General features: G+C 38.4%; 1 long non-coding RNA gene across 2 annotated transcripts; it reads left to right on the top strand.

The window, feature by feature from the left end:
- Nucleotides 1–4,394: 4,394 nt before the first annotated feature.
- LOC311000756 lies at nucleotides 4,395–10,503 on the top strand. Of its 2 annotated transcripts, none has more exons than XR_014596100.1 (3): nucleotides 4,395–4,506; nucleotides 9,783–9,871; nucleotides 10,000–10,503. It is a non-coding gene; the product is annotated as an uncharacterized lncRNA (long non-coding RNA). The 2 variants fall into 2 exon arrangements; XR_014596101.1 differs by lacking the exon at nucleotides 4,395–4,506 and adding an exon at nucleotides 9,495–9,664.
- The last annotated feature ends 2,381 nt before the right edge of the window (nucleotides 10,504–12,884 follow it).

The raw sequence follows: 12,884 nt of genomic DNA, 5'->3' as shown, positions 1-12,884 counted from the left end.
AACTTGATGTCGAAATATAGTCCCTCTGTGTGCACTGGTGATACTGGTGTTGCTTCATTTCACGGGTGTGCCTCATAGCGGTTGTTGGGCAGTAACTTTCAATTCCATTTCCTAACATACGATCAAATAGATGTAAACAAAATTGCAGCTGTATGAAATTGAATCTTTATGTGTTTTAACTTTATTGATATTCAGAAACAGACACCTTATAAACCAGGCACATAAAAACCAAACTGCAATGGATCGATCCAACCTGATTAATGATTATTACTGAAGAAATGTCAGCCAGTTTTTATATTTTTTTATGAAAGGGATGTCCCAAAAAAGAAAATACACATACTGTAGGGACACATAATGATAGCAGTAACTGTGGCGGTGAACAACCAGGATCTGTAAAGGAGGAGGATGAGGTTTTGGTTAATTATCATATGCAGTTGTGTTGATTTCAACTGCAATGTGTTGAAATCACTAACAAGTTGCCATTACTGCTCTGTTCTTGTCTTTAAATCCCAAAATGACACTATTTTAATTCTTATCCACTGTCTTCGACCAGACTGATCTCTTTGATCGTTTGCCATATGCTTTATATAATAATGCATACCAGATGAGAAGAGGTTGCTAATAGGGGCTCTTATGTCCATCCTGATACCCTGATTGTTGTCTAGAGTGTCCCATGGAGGTTCAAACAGGAGGCTATGAAAGCTGCCAGGACATTGCAACTTTATTTTCTTTTATTATAGAAGATTTTTGTGTGTGTTGTCTATCACAAAAAAGTGTGTTGAATACCACTGAATTTTATGCAAGCAAGGGGTTAGGCATAATTCAGTTTATGTAACCAAGATGTTCATGATAATCAAGTTTATGTAAGTAGAAGCCTAAAGGTTATATAACGATACAATTCAGTGTTGACATGCCAATCATATTTTCATTGATAGGATCAAAAAATGTCCATGGAGGGTCTGCAAGGGAAGGAAGCAGATATATCAGTTAAAACCCCAGAGGCAATAGGTTAAACAAACCCATTTCAGACAGTGCATTTGCATGTGGATGAATTATCTTGCATCGGCATACACCCCTTTAATTGCTTTATTATTCTGCACATGAAAGTGGTTGGTCAACAGTGGTTATATAAAGGCAGATGTGTGTTTCACAGCTGCATCAAACTCTTCAGTTCAGCAGCCATGGGCAAAAGTTTGTTGCTGGTCCTGTTGTCTCTGCAGGTTTTCCTGCTCTTTGCCGTCTTCTCTTCTACCGATGCAGCCGCTGTGATGAAAGATCCTCAAGTCCCCTCAAGTCTGGTGAAAAGATCTGCTGTAAGAACCTTTGGGTGCCGTAAGAACACCCTTGATTTAAATTGTATTTTTTTTCTTTTTACCATTAGCTTGGTGCTTGCACATAACAGCCTGCAAATTACAATGTAAATAGTTTTTAGTACATAGAGTTTGTAATAGCTATCAATTAAATACATGGAGCATACCTGTAGGTAAAAGGGAGGACAAAAAATATATTGTTTTGTTGCCTGTACTTAAATAATAACCACTGTGTACTTACAAGCCTTTTGAGATGTAATTGACGAGCATAATGTTTTGCAGCATTTTAAAAATATATGGAACCAACACTGATCTCATTCTTGTTACCTATTGACGCTATACTTTATTCCACACTTATCAAATACTTAATAATTGAACTACTAGTTCATTTATATGTAATGTAACTTGTATGTTGTCTTAAACTAGAGTCCTATACTTCTGTCTCAACATAGCTCTATGACACAAAGGTAAATAATTACATTGTGCAGGCTTTAAACTTTTACTTGAAATGTTTGTTCTGTTTGAATTTTCAGTATGGAGTTTATCAGTGGCCTTATCATGGCTACAGACCAGGAATGTCTGGGTCATTAGGACAAGCAGGACTAGCAGGACCAGTAAGTGCAAACTTCCATCTTACAATACAGAAATCTAATCTCACAGACTCTTGAGCTCATTGGACGTTTAAGGATCACCATCGTCAGATTCTAAAAAAATTTTGATTTGCTCAAAGAAATGGTGATTTGCTGCTGTGAGTCTTATCAGCTGCTCTTTCTTTACTCTCTGTATCTGTTGCAGCCCCCTCCCCCTCCACCTCCACCCACTCCTCCCAGGTAAAAGTTTATTTTTCATGCTGACTAAAATGTACTTATCATAGCCACAGTCTTAATATGGTGATTTCAACATGTAGATATCAAAAGCACATTTCAAACTGCAAACTGTTCAGTGGCCAGTGGTGATCCAGTTTGCTGGTGACAGTCGCCAAACTTTACATTAGCTGGATAGAAACAAGAAACTGCTTTCTTGTTTCTAAAATCGAGGACCCATGGTTGCAAAATTTGCCAATAATTTCTCTGCTAAATCTACCACAGTTATTGTATGTTGTAGATAGAAGAAGCTGATAAATTATTTGTTCTTCTGTGTAACATCTTGCTTTTTTTGTTGCCATTCTCTCTCTTGTTTCTCCAGACCAGAGGATGAGGTGAATGCAGAGATAGATGCACTCCTCCGCTTCTTCATGAATGGAAAGTCATAATGTAATGGCTGCAATGCATACACACACACTGCACTAACTTTAACATCTGTTCAAGCAAGAAACAGCATGTTATCGTCTCCTTTCCCTGCACTTTGACGAGACTTGTCACTTGGCATTGCTGCTAACAGCGACTGCTTGATAACCCTCTGCAAAATAAAGGCCTCACATTATGTTCAACATTATGTGCACCACTACAGATGTTATACATGTCACAAAAATGTGTTATTGATTAAAAATTATTACAAACCTAGAATGGTTGTTTTAATTGTTTCCATCATTTCCGTGTCTTGTGTTTCTTGTTTATGCAGCTGTTCACAATTGTGCTGATTGAGGAGTTACATTTCCATTTAAGCATTTGGCCAACACTTTAATCTTGTAAAGATGAAAATTGCAAATAAAAACAAGTATAAAAAAAAAAGATGAGGATAAACAGGTGAATATATGAAACCAGTATCAATAAAGTTAAAAAAAATTAATAAATCATTAATAACACAAGATAGAGAACGAGTTAATCCTTCGATATCTGTAAATCTGTTGTTTGTTTCCAACACCATGTGGTTAAAATATTCTGTAATAACAGCCTGTGGTTAAATCACACTTTTGTCACAATAGCACACTATAAAAAATGTGTTAATACAAGGGAAATGTCCTGCATTCAAAATCTTAAGCAAATACACAAAGTCCAATAGAAACTTCAGCAGGATCCTGTTGAGTGAACCTGAAGAAGCCAGATGTGAAAGTAATCTGTAAAGAACCGCAATGTGTCACAATGCAAATATTTGACTGATGATTTTATCATTTATTTGTCAAAACAACCATTCACACTCCTGATGGAATAACTTATATCCTACTACCATAAGCCCCGTTGCCATTTCTGACACTGAAATGATTGAGTGCAGTTCTTTTAATGTCTCATTTCTGAACTTTAACCTTAAAGGTCCAGTGTGTATAGGGGGGTAAAACTGTGATATCTATCATTCAGATTCTAGTTTGCAGCGCTCGCTCACTCACTCGCACTCACCCCTTCTGTCGGCAAAGTGACAGTGGCCTCACCTTTTCTTTTGTTTTAGTTTGTGTCTGCCTTATATTATGTATTAAACCATTTCCTATTTTATTTAGTGTCTGTTTGGGGTCATTGGTGGTGCGTTGTTATGCCCCTTAGGATGAACTGAGTTGGGGTGTAACACGGGACGACTGGGAGTATTTCAGGGGCATGGAGCGATGAGGTGAAGATTTAAACCATTTTACAATATGTCTGCTGTTTCCTACTCCTTCCTCTTTCCTTCTGCCTTCTTCGTTGCACGTGAAATGTGCTCTCTGGCTGGCTGGATTTACCGTTCTGGCTGCCGTACAAACATGGCGCAAGATGGCAACACTCTCTAAAGCAAGACCCATACTACTGTACAGTATTTGTATATATAGAAGAATTATAAGGCTACGAAAACCAAACAATATAGTGATTATACACTTAAACTAATATATTCATGGGTAGTATATTCAGATTTTGCCAATAAACCTTTACACACTGAACCTTAACACACCAAAAGACACACCCACAAGTGAAGGAATTAAGATATTTGTTATACCCATGTGTTGCTTTGTATTCTGTGAATCTATGGATCATTATTGTGTAAAGACAAAACATTTCTTTAGTTCAACATTTATTATCAGCACTGATTATCTGCAAGGCCGTTACTGACTAGCATCTTGCGGTCATGACTTGCTGATATTAATGCAGCACAACTGGCATCCTGTTGTTGCTTCACCTTTGTCCACTGTGGATCAGGTGTGTGTATAAATACGGGCCTGATGTTGGCTTCAGTATGAGCCATGGACCGAACTGTGCTGCTGTTCGTTTTGTGTCTGCAGGCTTTCCTGCTCGTCTCAGTCCCCACACCTGTTGATGCAACGCGGCAGAGAAACACTGTACCGTCTTTTGAACTGGTAAGAAGATCCACAGTCTGAGTGGAGCCTTTCATATTGTTTTAAGGATTGTGTGTGGAGTTGCAGTAATTTCCATACAAAGACATTTTCTGTGTAAAATGAAGTCTTCTGTTTTTTTTTTAGGTCTGTGTGGAGAAAAGATTGTGGAAACGAACTGGGAAATGCTGCCATTCTCGCTTAAGACCAGGACAATTTAGTGTCATTGTAAACGTTTCCTTCTTTCTTGTAAACATAGCAATTCAACAATACTGATACTTGATACTGTAACTTGATACTGTAACTGTAACACTGACAATGTCCTCATTTCTGCATGTCCATCTCTAGGGGGAGTAGTTTCTCATTGAGTCCTGGTACAATCAGCTCTGATGCTCCACACCATACACCATGTTTCCAGAGACTGGAGGACCAGAGCGCTTCATCTCACTGCTGTTAATCTGCACTTGCAACAAAAGAAGAAGAAAAAAACTGCAAAATGCTTCATATAGTTTCTAACACACCGCTGTTCACTTTCTCATTAAAGCCCAAGATGTCACGAGGAGTGGATGATAATAAGTACATTTGTATCACAGTAATGTTCATGGTACAGGGTTTATTCCATGATAAGAGATGATTTAGTTGTTAAATATAATTGGTTGTACTGAATTTGTGAATTTGAGAATGTGTGTAGTGTATGTTCGATACATTAATTCATATGTCATATTGGATTTGAAAGTGGTAGCTGTAGTGGTGGCTGTTCTATTGCGTATTGTCTTGTTTTACAAATAATCCAAGAGCTGCATAATGTGAACACAAGATGGAGTGATTTAATTCTTTGACAGCAAGTTCACTTTGTTTGTTTTGTTGGGCACAAAATAAATTGGTTGAAACAAACAAACATCCACAAATTTCCATTACTGCTTGTGTGTAAAGCATATGGCATTGTCTGCCTACATATCATCATCATCATGCTTACCTATGCTGTGCTTCAGCTTGCCATGCTTACTAAAACCAGTTCAGTCAGACAACTCTGAAATGAGAACAAATAATTTATTGAGCGTTTACCAACCAGTCAGCACCAACAGTTTTACTCTTTTAAAATCGGTCATATCATACCATTTACAATGCAACAACAACGCGCAAGTTTGAATAGTCAAAAGACACCGACTGTTCCACAGTTACATCACAGAGGAGAAGTCGCAGGGGAAAAAATAACATGCCTGCTTGGTGTTGTTTATGTGGGTCGATGTATCATTATTGTGTAAGAAACATTTCTTTGTTTCAACATTTATTATCAACACTGATTATCTGCGAGGCCGTTACCAAGAATGACTAGCATCTTGCAGTTATGACTTGCTGTTGTTGCTTGACAGTGTGTGTATAAATTTGGGCCTGATGTTGGCTTCAGTACATCAGCCATGGACCGAACTGTGCTGCTGCTCGTGTTGTGTCTGCAGGCTTTCCTGCTCCTCACAGTCCCCACACCTGTTGATGCAGCGCGGCAGAGAAACACTGGATGGGTAAGAAGATCCACTGTCTGTGTGGAGCCTTTCATATTGTTTTAAGGGTGTGGTGTGGGGTGTGGAGATGCAGTCATTTCTAGATTGTGCAAAATAATGTTTTGTTTGTTTTTTAGATCTGTTTGAATAAAGAAAAAAAGTGTGACCAGTGTAAGGAAATCTTGAAAAATAATTGCCCAAAACCAGGACAATATGGTTTTGGGCATGTCCTGGTAAACTTTTCCTTCTTTCTTGCAAACATAGCAAATCAACACATTTACAACATCTTAAAAATAATGGTTATATCATCTTATTATCACTGTACCGTCTGTTGAACTGGTAAGAAGATCCACAGTCTGAGTGGAGCCTTTCATATTGTTTTAAGGGCCGTGTGGAGTAATTTCTAGACTTTCTGTGCAAAATGTTTTTTGTCGTTTTTTTGTTTCGCTTTGTTTTAGATCTGTGTGAATAAAGGAGACATTTGTGACCAATGTAAGAAAATCTTGAAAAATAAATGCCCAAGACCAGGACAATTTGGTCCCATACCAAATCAACAGATTTACAACATCTTACAAATAATGGTTAAATCATCTGATAACTCATCTTTAATCATCATTATTTTATGATTCTTTTCATGGTGAAGACAGAAGATCAGGTCTGATGCTCCACACCATACACCATGTTTCCAGAGACTGGAGGACCAGAGCGCTTCATCTCACTGCTGTTAATCTGCACTTGCAACAAAAGAAGAAGAAAAAAACTGCAAAATGCTTCATATACTGTAGTTTCTAATCTTCAGTGTGATTTTCAATTACCAGAATTGTTAAATTGTTGAGGCAATCTAAAGGTTTAAAAAGTACCTTGGTGCCCCGAACACACCACTGTTCACTTTCTCATTAAAACCCAAGAGCAGAAGTCACGAGGAGTGGATGATAATAAGTACATTTGTATCACAGTAATGTTCATGGTACAGGGTTTATTCCATTATAAGAGACGATTTAGTTGTTAAATATAATTTGTTGTACTTATGTGAATTTGACAATGTCTATAGAAGTGTATGTTCAATACATTAATTCATATATCATATTGGACTTAAAAGTGGTACTTATTTGATTCAAAGTATATGGATTTCTCCTGTTCTGTTGCTTATTGTCTCTGTCACTTTGTTTATTTTGTTGGGCACAAATTAAATTGGTTGGAACAAACAAACATCCACAAATGTCCATTACTGCTTGTGTGTATAGCATATGGCATTGTCTATACATGTCACCATCATCATCATCATCATCATCATCACCATCATCATCAGAATCAGAATCATCAGACATTTCATCCGGGTTGATGTTTCCCAGATATTTCATGTTAAAACAAACAGGTACTATTGCCCTGACAGATATTATAGGCGTTTATTATCGCTAATTGAAATAACAAACAAAACAAGCCAGTAGATGAGTTGACGGGTGATAATAGCGGTCCAAAAAAAACCCCCAAAAGTTTGAATCAAGCCGGTTGTTTCACTGTTTAATGACTGGAGAAATAAAACATAACCGTTAGAATTTCATTCTGAAACGTTGGATTGTGGTGTTTTGTGTTTCTACAGGATTAGGTAGCATGTCTGTGTGTGCATGAAAAACTCACCTTTCATTTTCCAGTAGGCCTAGTACTGAATTCAACTGCTAAATTAGTTCTCCCTCCTCGATGTCGTCGGCTCTGCTCATAAATGATGCGAAGCCTGCAAAGCTAGTTTAGGCAGACGACTCAAGCTGATCAGTCGGGAGCATACCTACCAATGTTCCCCTAGCTGTTCCCCAGTCGATGGACTCTCTCTACTTATCTGGACTCTCTTTATCTATTTGGCCTGTCTAGTCTCTACCTGGTCTTTTTACTAAACTTAAAGGGATAGTTCAACATTTTGGCAAATTGGCCCATTGCCATAATTGCTATAGTCATAGCAGTAGGTTCGTTACCTTTAATTGTAGGTGTAAGCTATTTTTAGCACAGCGGAGCGCAGCAGCAGGCTGCTCAGAGCTACGCTATGGAGGCTAAGGGAATTTCTTGGTTTCCCTCATCAAACTCATCAAATACAAAATCCCAAAACTCCACAGCGCTTTTGTAGACAAGTTGTGAGCTGCACAACCACCACGCTATGAGATAATGACGGAACGATACGAAACGGAGCCGTTTTCGAGGTAAATTCATACAAAACCGCTGATGCGCGTTGCGTTCAGGGACAGTTTTTCAGCAAGCAGTCTCCGTATTTACCCTGTATTTACCTCGAAAACGGCTCCGTTTCGTATCGTTCCGTCATTATCTCATAGCGTGGTGGTTGTGCAGGTCACAACTTGTCTACAAAAGCGCTGTGGAGTTTTGGGATGTTGAATTTGATGAGTTTAATGAGGGAAACCAAGAAATTCCATTAGCCTCCATAGCGTAGCTCTGAGCAGCCAGCTGCTGCGCTCCGCCGTACTGAAAATAGCTTACACCTACAATTAAAGGTAATGAACCTACTGCTATGACTATAGCGATTATGGCAATGGGCCAATTTGCCAAAATGTTGAACTATCCCTTTAACCAACTCCTTTCTTCATTGCCTAAAGTTGAATTGTCCCATTGGTTGGGTTGGGTTGGGTACAAAAATTGGATGTTTCCCTGGGTCCTTTTGGGGAAAATGTTCCCCGGTCCGGACACAGCGGGGAAGGTAGGACCCTTTTGGGGAAAAGTGGGGAACATAGGACCTGGGGAACATAGGGATGATCCCGATCAGTCACATGCTCTCCTCATCCAATAGGGCGGGTTATTTTAACCCCCCAGCTTACCTTCTCATCCCTGGCCATGCTGCTGCTGCTGCTGCTATTTTTCTGCTGTACTGCTCCTGCTGCCCATAAGGTTTTGCAAACCCACCACCTCCCCAGCATCCACCTGTGGGCTCTGTCTCTTTGGTTCCCTGAGGGGGGGTCTGCATATTCCCTGTAATGTCTGGCAAAGCAGATCATTCAGCGAACGAATAACTGAGACAGAGCCTGACGCCAAACCTGCTGCAGCCATGCTCAAAGATACCTATGCTGTGCTTCAGCTTGCCATGCCTACGCTCAATAAATTATATGTTCTCATTTCAGAGTTTTCTGACTGAACTGGTTCTAGATTACCAACCAGTCAGCATACTCTGCTTCCCATTTCCTGTCTCTCTCTCTCAACTCTCCTGTCCATTAAATGCGAAAAAGCCCCAAAAAATATAAAAAATAAAAATAAAAATCTGTCTATCATACCATTTACAATAACGTGCAAGTTTGTATAGTCAAAAGAAACTGACTGTTTCACAGTTACATCACAGGGGAGAAGTCACAGGGGAACAAATAACATGCCTTCTTTGAGTTGTTTGTAGGTCTATGTATCATTATTGTGTAAAGAAGAAACATGTCTTTAGTTCAACATTGATTATCAACACTGATTATCTGCGTAGCCGTTACCAAGAATGACTAGCATCTTGCAGTCATGACTTGCTGTTGTTGCTTCACCTTTGTCCACTGTGGGTCGAGTGTGTGTATAAATACAGGCCTGATGTTGGCTTCAGTACATCAGCCATGGACCGAACTGTGCTGCTGTTCGTGTTGTGTCTGCAGGCTTTCCTGCTCCTCACAGTCCCCACACCTGTTGATGCAGCGTGGCAGAGAAACACTGGACTGGTAAGAAGATCCACAGTCTGTGTGGAGCCTTTCATATTGTTTTAATGGCTGTGTGGAGTTGCAGTAATTTCTAGACTTTCTGTGTAAAATAATGTTTATTTATTATTTATTTTTTTAGATCCGTGTGAAGAGACATTATTGGAGCCAATGTCAGAGATGCTTGAGCTATTGCCCAAGACCAGGACAATATGGTTTTGGGCATCATTGGTAAACTTTTCCTTCTTTCTTGCAAACATAGCAAATCAACAGATTTACAACATCTTACAAATAATGGTTAAATCATCTGATAACTCATCTTTAATCATCATTATTTTATGATTCTTTTCATGGTGAAGACAGAAGATCAGGTCTGATGCTCCACACCATACACCATGTTTCCAGAGACTGGAGGACCAGAGCGCTTCATCTCACTGCTGTTAATCTGCACTTGCAACAAAAGAAGAAGAAAAAAACTGCAAAATGCTTCATATACTGTAGTTTCTAATCTTCAGTGTGATTTTCAATTACCAGAATTGTTAAATTGTTGAGGCAATCTAAAGGTTTAACAAGTACCTTGGTGCCCCAACACACCACTGTTCACTTTCTCATTAAAACCCAAGAGCAAAAGTCACGAGGAGTGGATGATAATAAGTACATTTGTATCACAGTAATGTTCATGGTACAGGGTTTATTCCATGATAAGAGACAATTTAGTTGTTAAATATAATTTGTTGTACTTATGTGAATTTGCGAATGTGTGTAGTATATGTTCGATACATTAATTCATATGTCATATTGGACTTAAAAGTGATACTTATTTGATTCAAAGTATATGGATTTCTCCTGTTCTGTTGCTTATTGTCTTGTTTTACAATTAATCCAAAAGCTGCATAATGTGAACAAAAGATGTGAGTGATTTAATTCTTTGACAGCACTTTGTTTTCTTTTTTGGGCACAAAATAAACTGGTTGAAACAAACAAACAAACATCCTCAAGTTTCCATTACTGCTTGTGTGCATAGCATAAAGCATTGTCTATACAGTACATGTCATAATCATCATCAGACATTTTATCTGGGATGATTTTTCCCAGATATTCTCAGACAGATATTGTAATGGTATCATAAGGGCCTTGTCCCCTTTTGATCTACAGGTCATAACAGACACACACACAAACATGCTCCCATGAAGAAACAACGAAGAAGCTTTACAGATATAAAACTGAACCATTTCAAAGTGCAAAATTTGACAAATTGTGAATATGTTTTGTGACTTTTCCTTTGGTCACAGACTCAACAGAGGTTTAAATAGACTGTGAGAGATTGTTGTACAGTATAAAAGCAATAACACACTGCAGGTTGAAAGAAAAAAAAAAAAAATCATGCAATCACTCATGCAAAGAGGAACTGCTACAGAGATAACTAGTAGTTATAGATGGCACACGACAGACATTAATTAGGCAAGTGTGTGTGAGCAAGACAAGATGGTTGTTTGATATGGGCTGTATTTACTTCTTTATGTTGCCTAATTCTGTGTTGCTTCCTTAGTTTTTGTTCTATTAGAAATACAAAAGTAATCAAATGGAAACGATTCACTAAAACAATCACATTACTTTTGACCTTATTGACATGAAAAATTAGGAAAACATTTTTTTTTTTAATTAAATGGTTGATGTAAACAACAAACCAGTTACACACACACACACAGGTAAAATGTCTTTTAAATTTCCTGCTCACTGTCACTCTGTAGTGCACTGTATCCTCAAAAATCCACATTTTACCAAAAATATACACACAGTCCCTAAATAAAATTTATAGTTTTGGCAGTAATGAGACGAGAGCCACAAAAAAAGATTGTAGAGTATAATAAGCGAAGGAAACACATTCCTCCTTGACATGTTTTTAACAGATATCATCAGTTGGTCAGTTGCGAAGAATGACTTGCATCTTGCAGACATGCAGCACCGCTGACATCCTGCTGTTGCTTCACCTTTGACCACTTTGACTATCGACTATGTTTATAAATACGGACCTGATGTTGGCTTCAGTTCATCAGCCATGGACCGAACTGTGCTGCTGCTTGTGTTGTGTCTGCAGACTTTCCTGCTCCTCACAGTCTCCACATCTGCTGATGAAGCAGCTCTGAAGGTTTATAACAATTAGCAACAGTCTACTTATTAGAAGATTCACAGTCTGTGCTAAGCTTTTTTACGATTCTTGACTCACTTGGCATTTTCTTTTAGACAACACGAAAACAGTTCCGTCCCTGTAGTCGGCGTAGAGGTGCGTGTGCAATGGGAACGGTAAGAACACATTTACTTGACTTTTGAGAATTTTTCATTTAGAGTAAAATAAAAATGACTCATCATTGAAAATGCGGCAGTGGTGTGTGACTGTGATAGTGTATTATCTTTCAGGTGTTACTGGAAAAACGAAGATCCAAGCCGGCTCCCAACGCACCAGGAAACTATGGCTTCCTGGTAAAGTTGACTTCTTTTTTAGTGTATTTTCTTGGACTGGCAAAGAAACTCCTGCACACTTTCTTCTCACTTGCAATATTTTTTATTATTAAAAGGCCAACGTTTCGGTTGTTTAACCTTAACCTAACTTTTAATAATAAAAAATATTGCAAGTGAGAAGAAAGTGTGTGGGAGTTTCTTTGCCAGTCCACGTTGCTCTCCTCCTCTGACGTACCTTTCTGTCAACCGGTGTGCAGAAGTGTTTCCACTGCAAGTGTGTTTTCTTAAAATTATCTCCCCAAACAAACAGTAGCCTACTTCTTGAAAATCATATCTGAATCATCTCATGCCTCACCTTAAAATCTCTTCTTTGAGATCTTTAAATGTTTTTTATTCATAATAATTGAACTTTTGAATTTGAATTCTTATGACATTTTCTTTTAGACAAAACAAAAACCGACCGGTCTCTGTAGTGACAGTGTCGGTGGATGTGGATCAATGGGAACGGTAAGAACACATTTAGGGGAGAGTGGGGTAAGATGAGCCAGTGGGTAAGTTGACCCACCCCTTGTTTCTAGGAAACTATAGGAAAAAATTTGCATGTGACCAAATATTAGGGAGGCAGGCATCATTTCATGGAGTCTGTGGAGGTTAGAACCATGTGAGTAAATCAGTTTAATATTTATGACCCAAAAATCATTTTTCACTCTCGCAGGTGAATTTTGTCGATCGTAAGTTTTATGAGAATTGTGTTTAGACTAAAAGAGATTATTGTAAATTTGTT

The sequence above is a fragment of the Trachurus trachurus genome (assembly GCF_905171665.1).
Source record: "Trachurus trachurus genome assembly, chromosome: 17".
In the NCBI taxonomy this organism is placed as follows: domain Eukaryota; kingdom Metazoa; phylum Chordata; class Actinopteri; order Carangiformes; family Carangidae; genus Trachurus; species Trachurus trachurus.
Note: the sequence above shows the minus strand (reverse complement) of the source record. Positions and strands in the feature narration are given on the sequence as shown.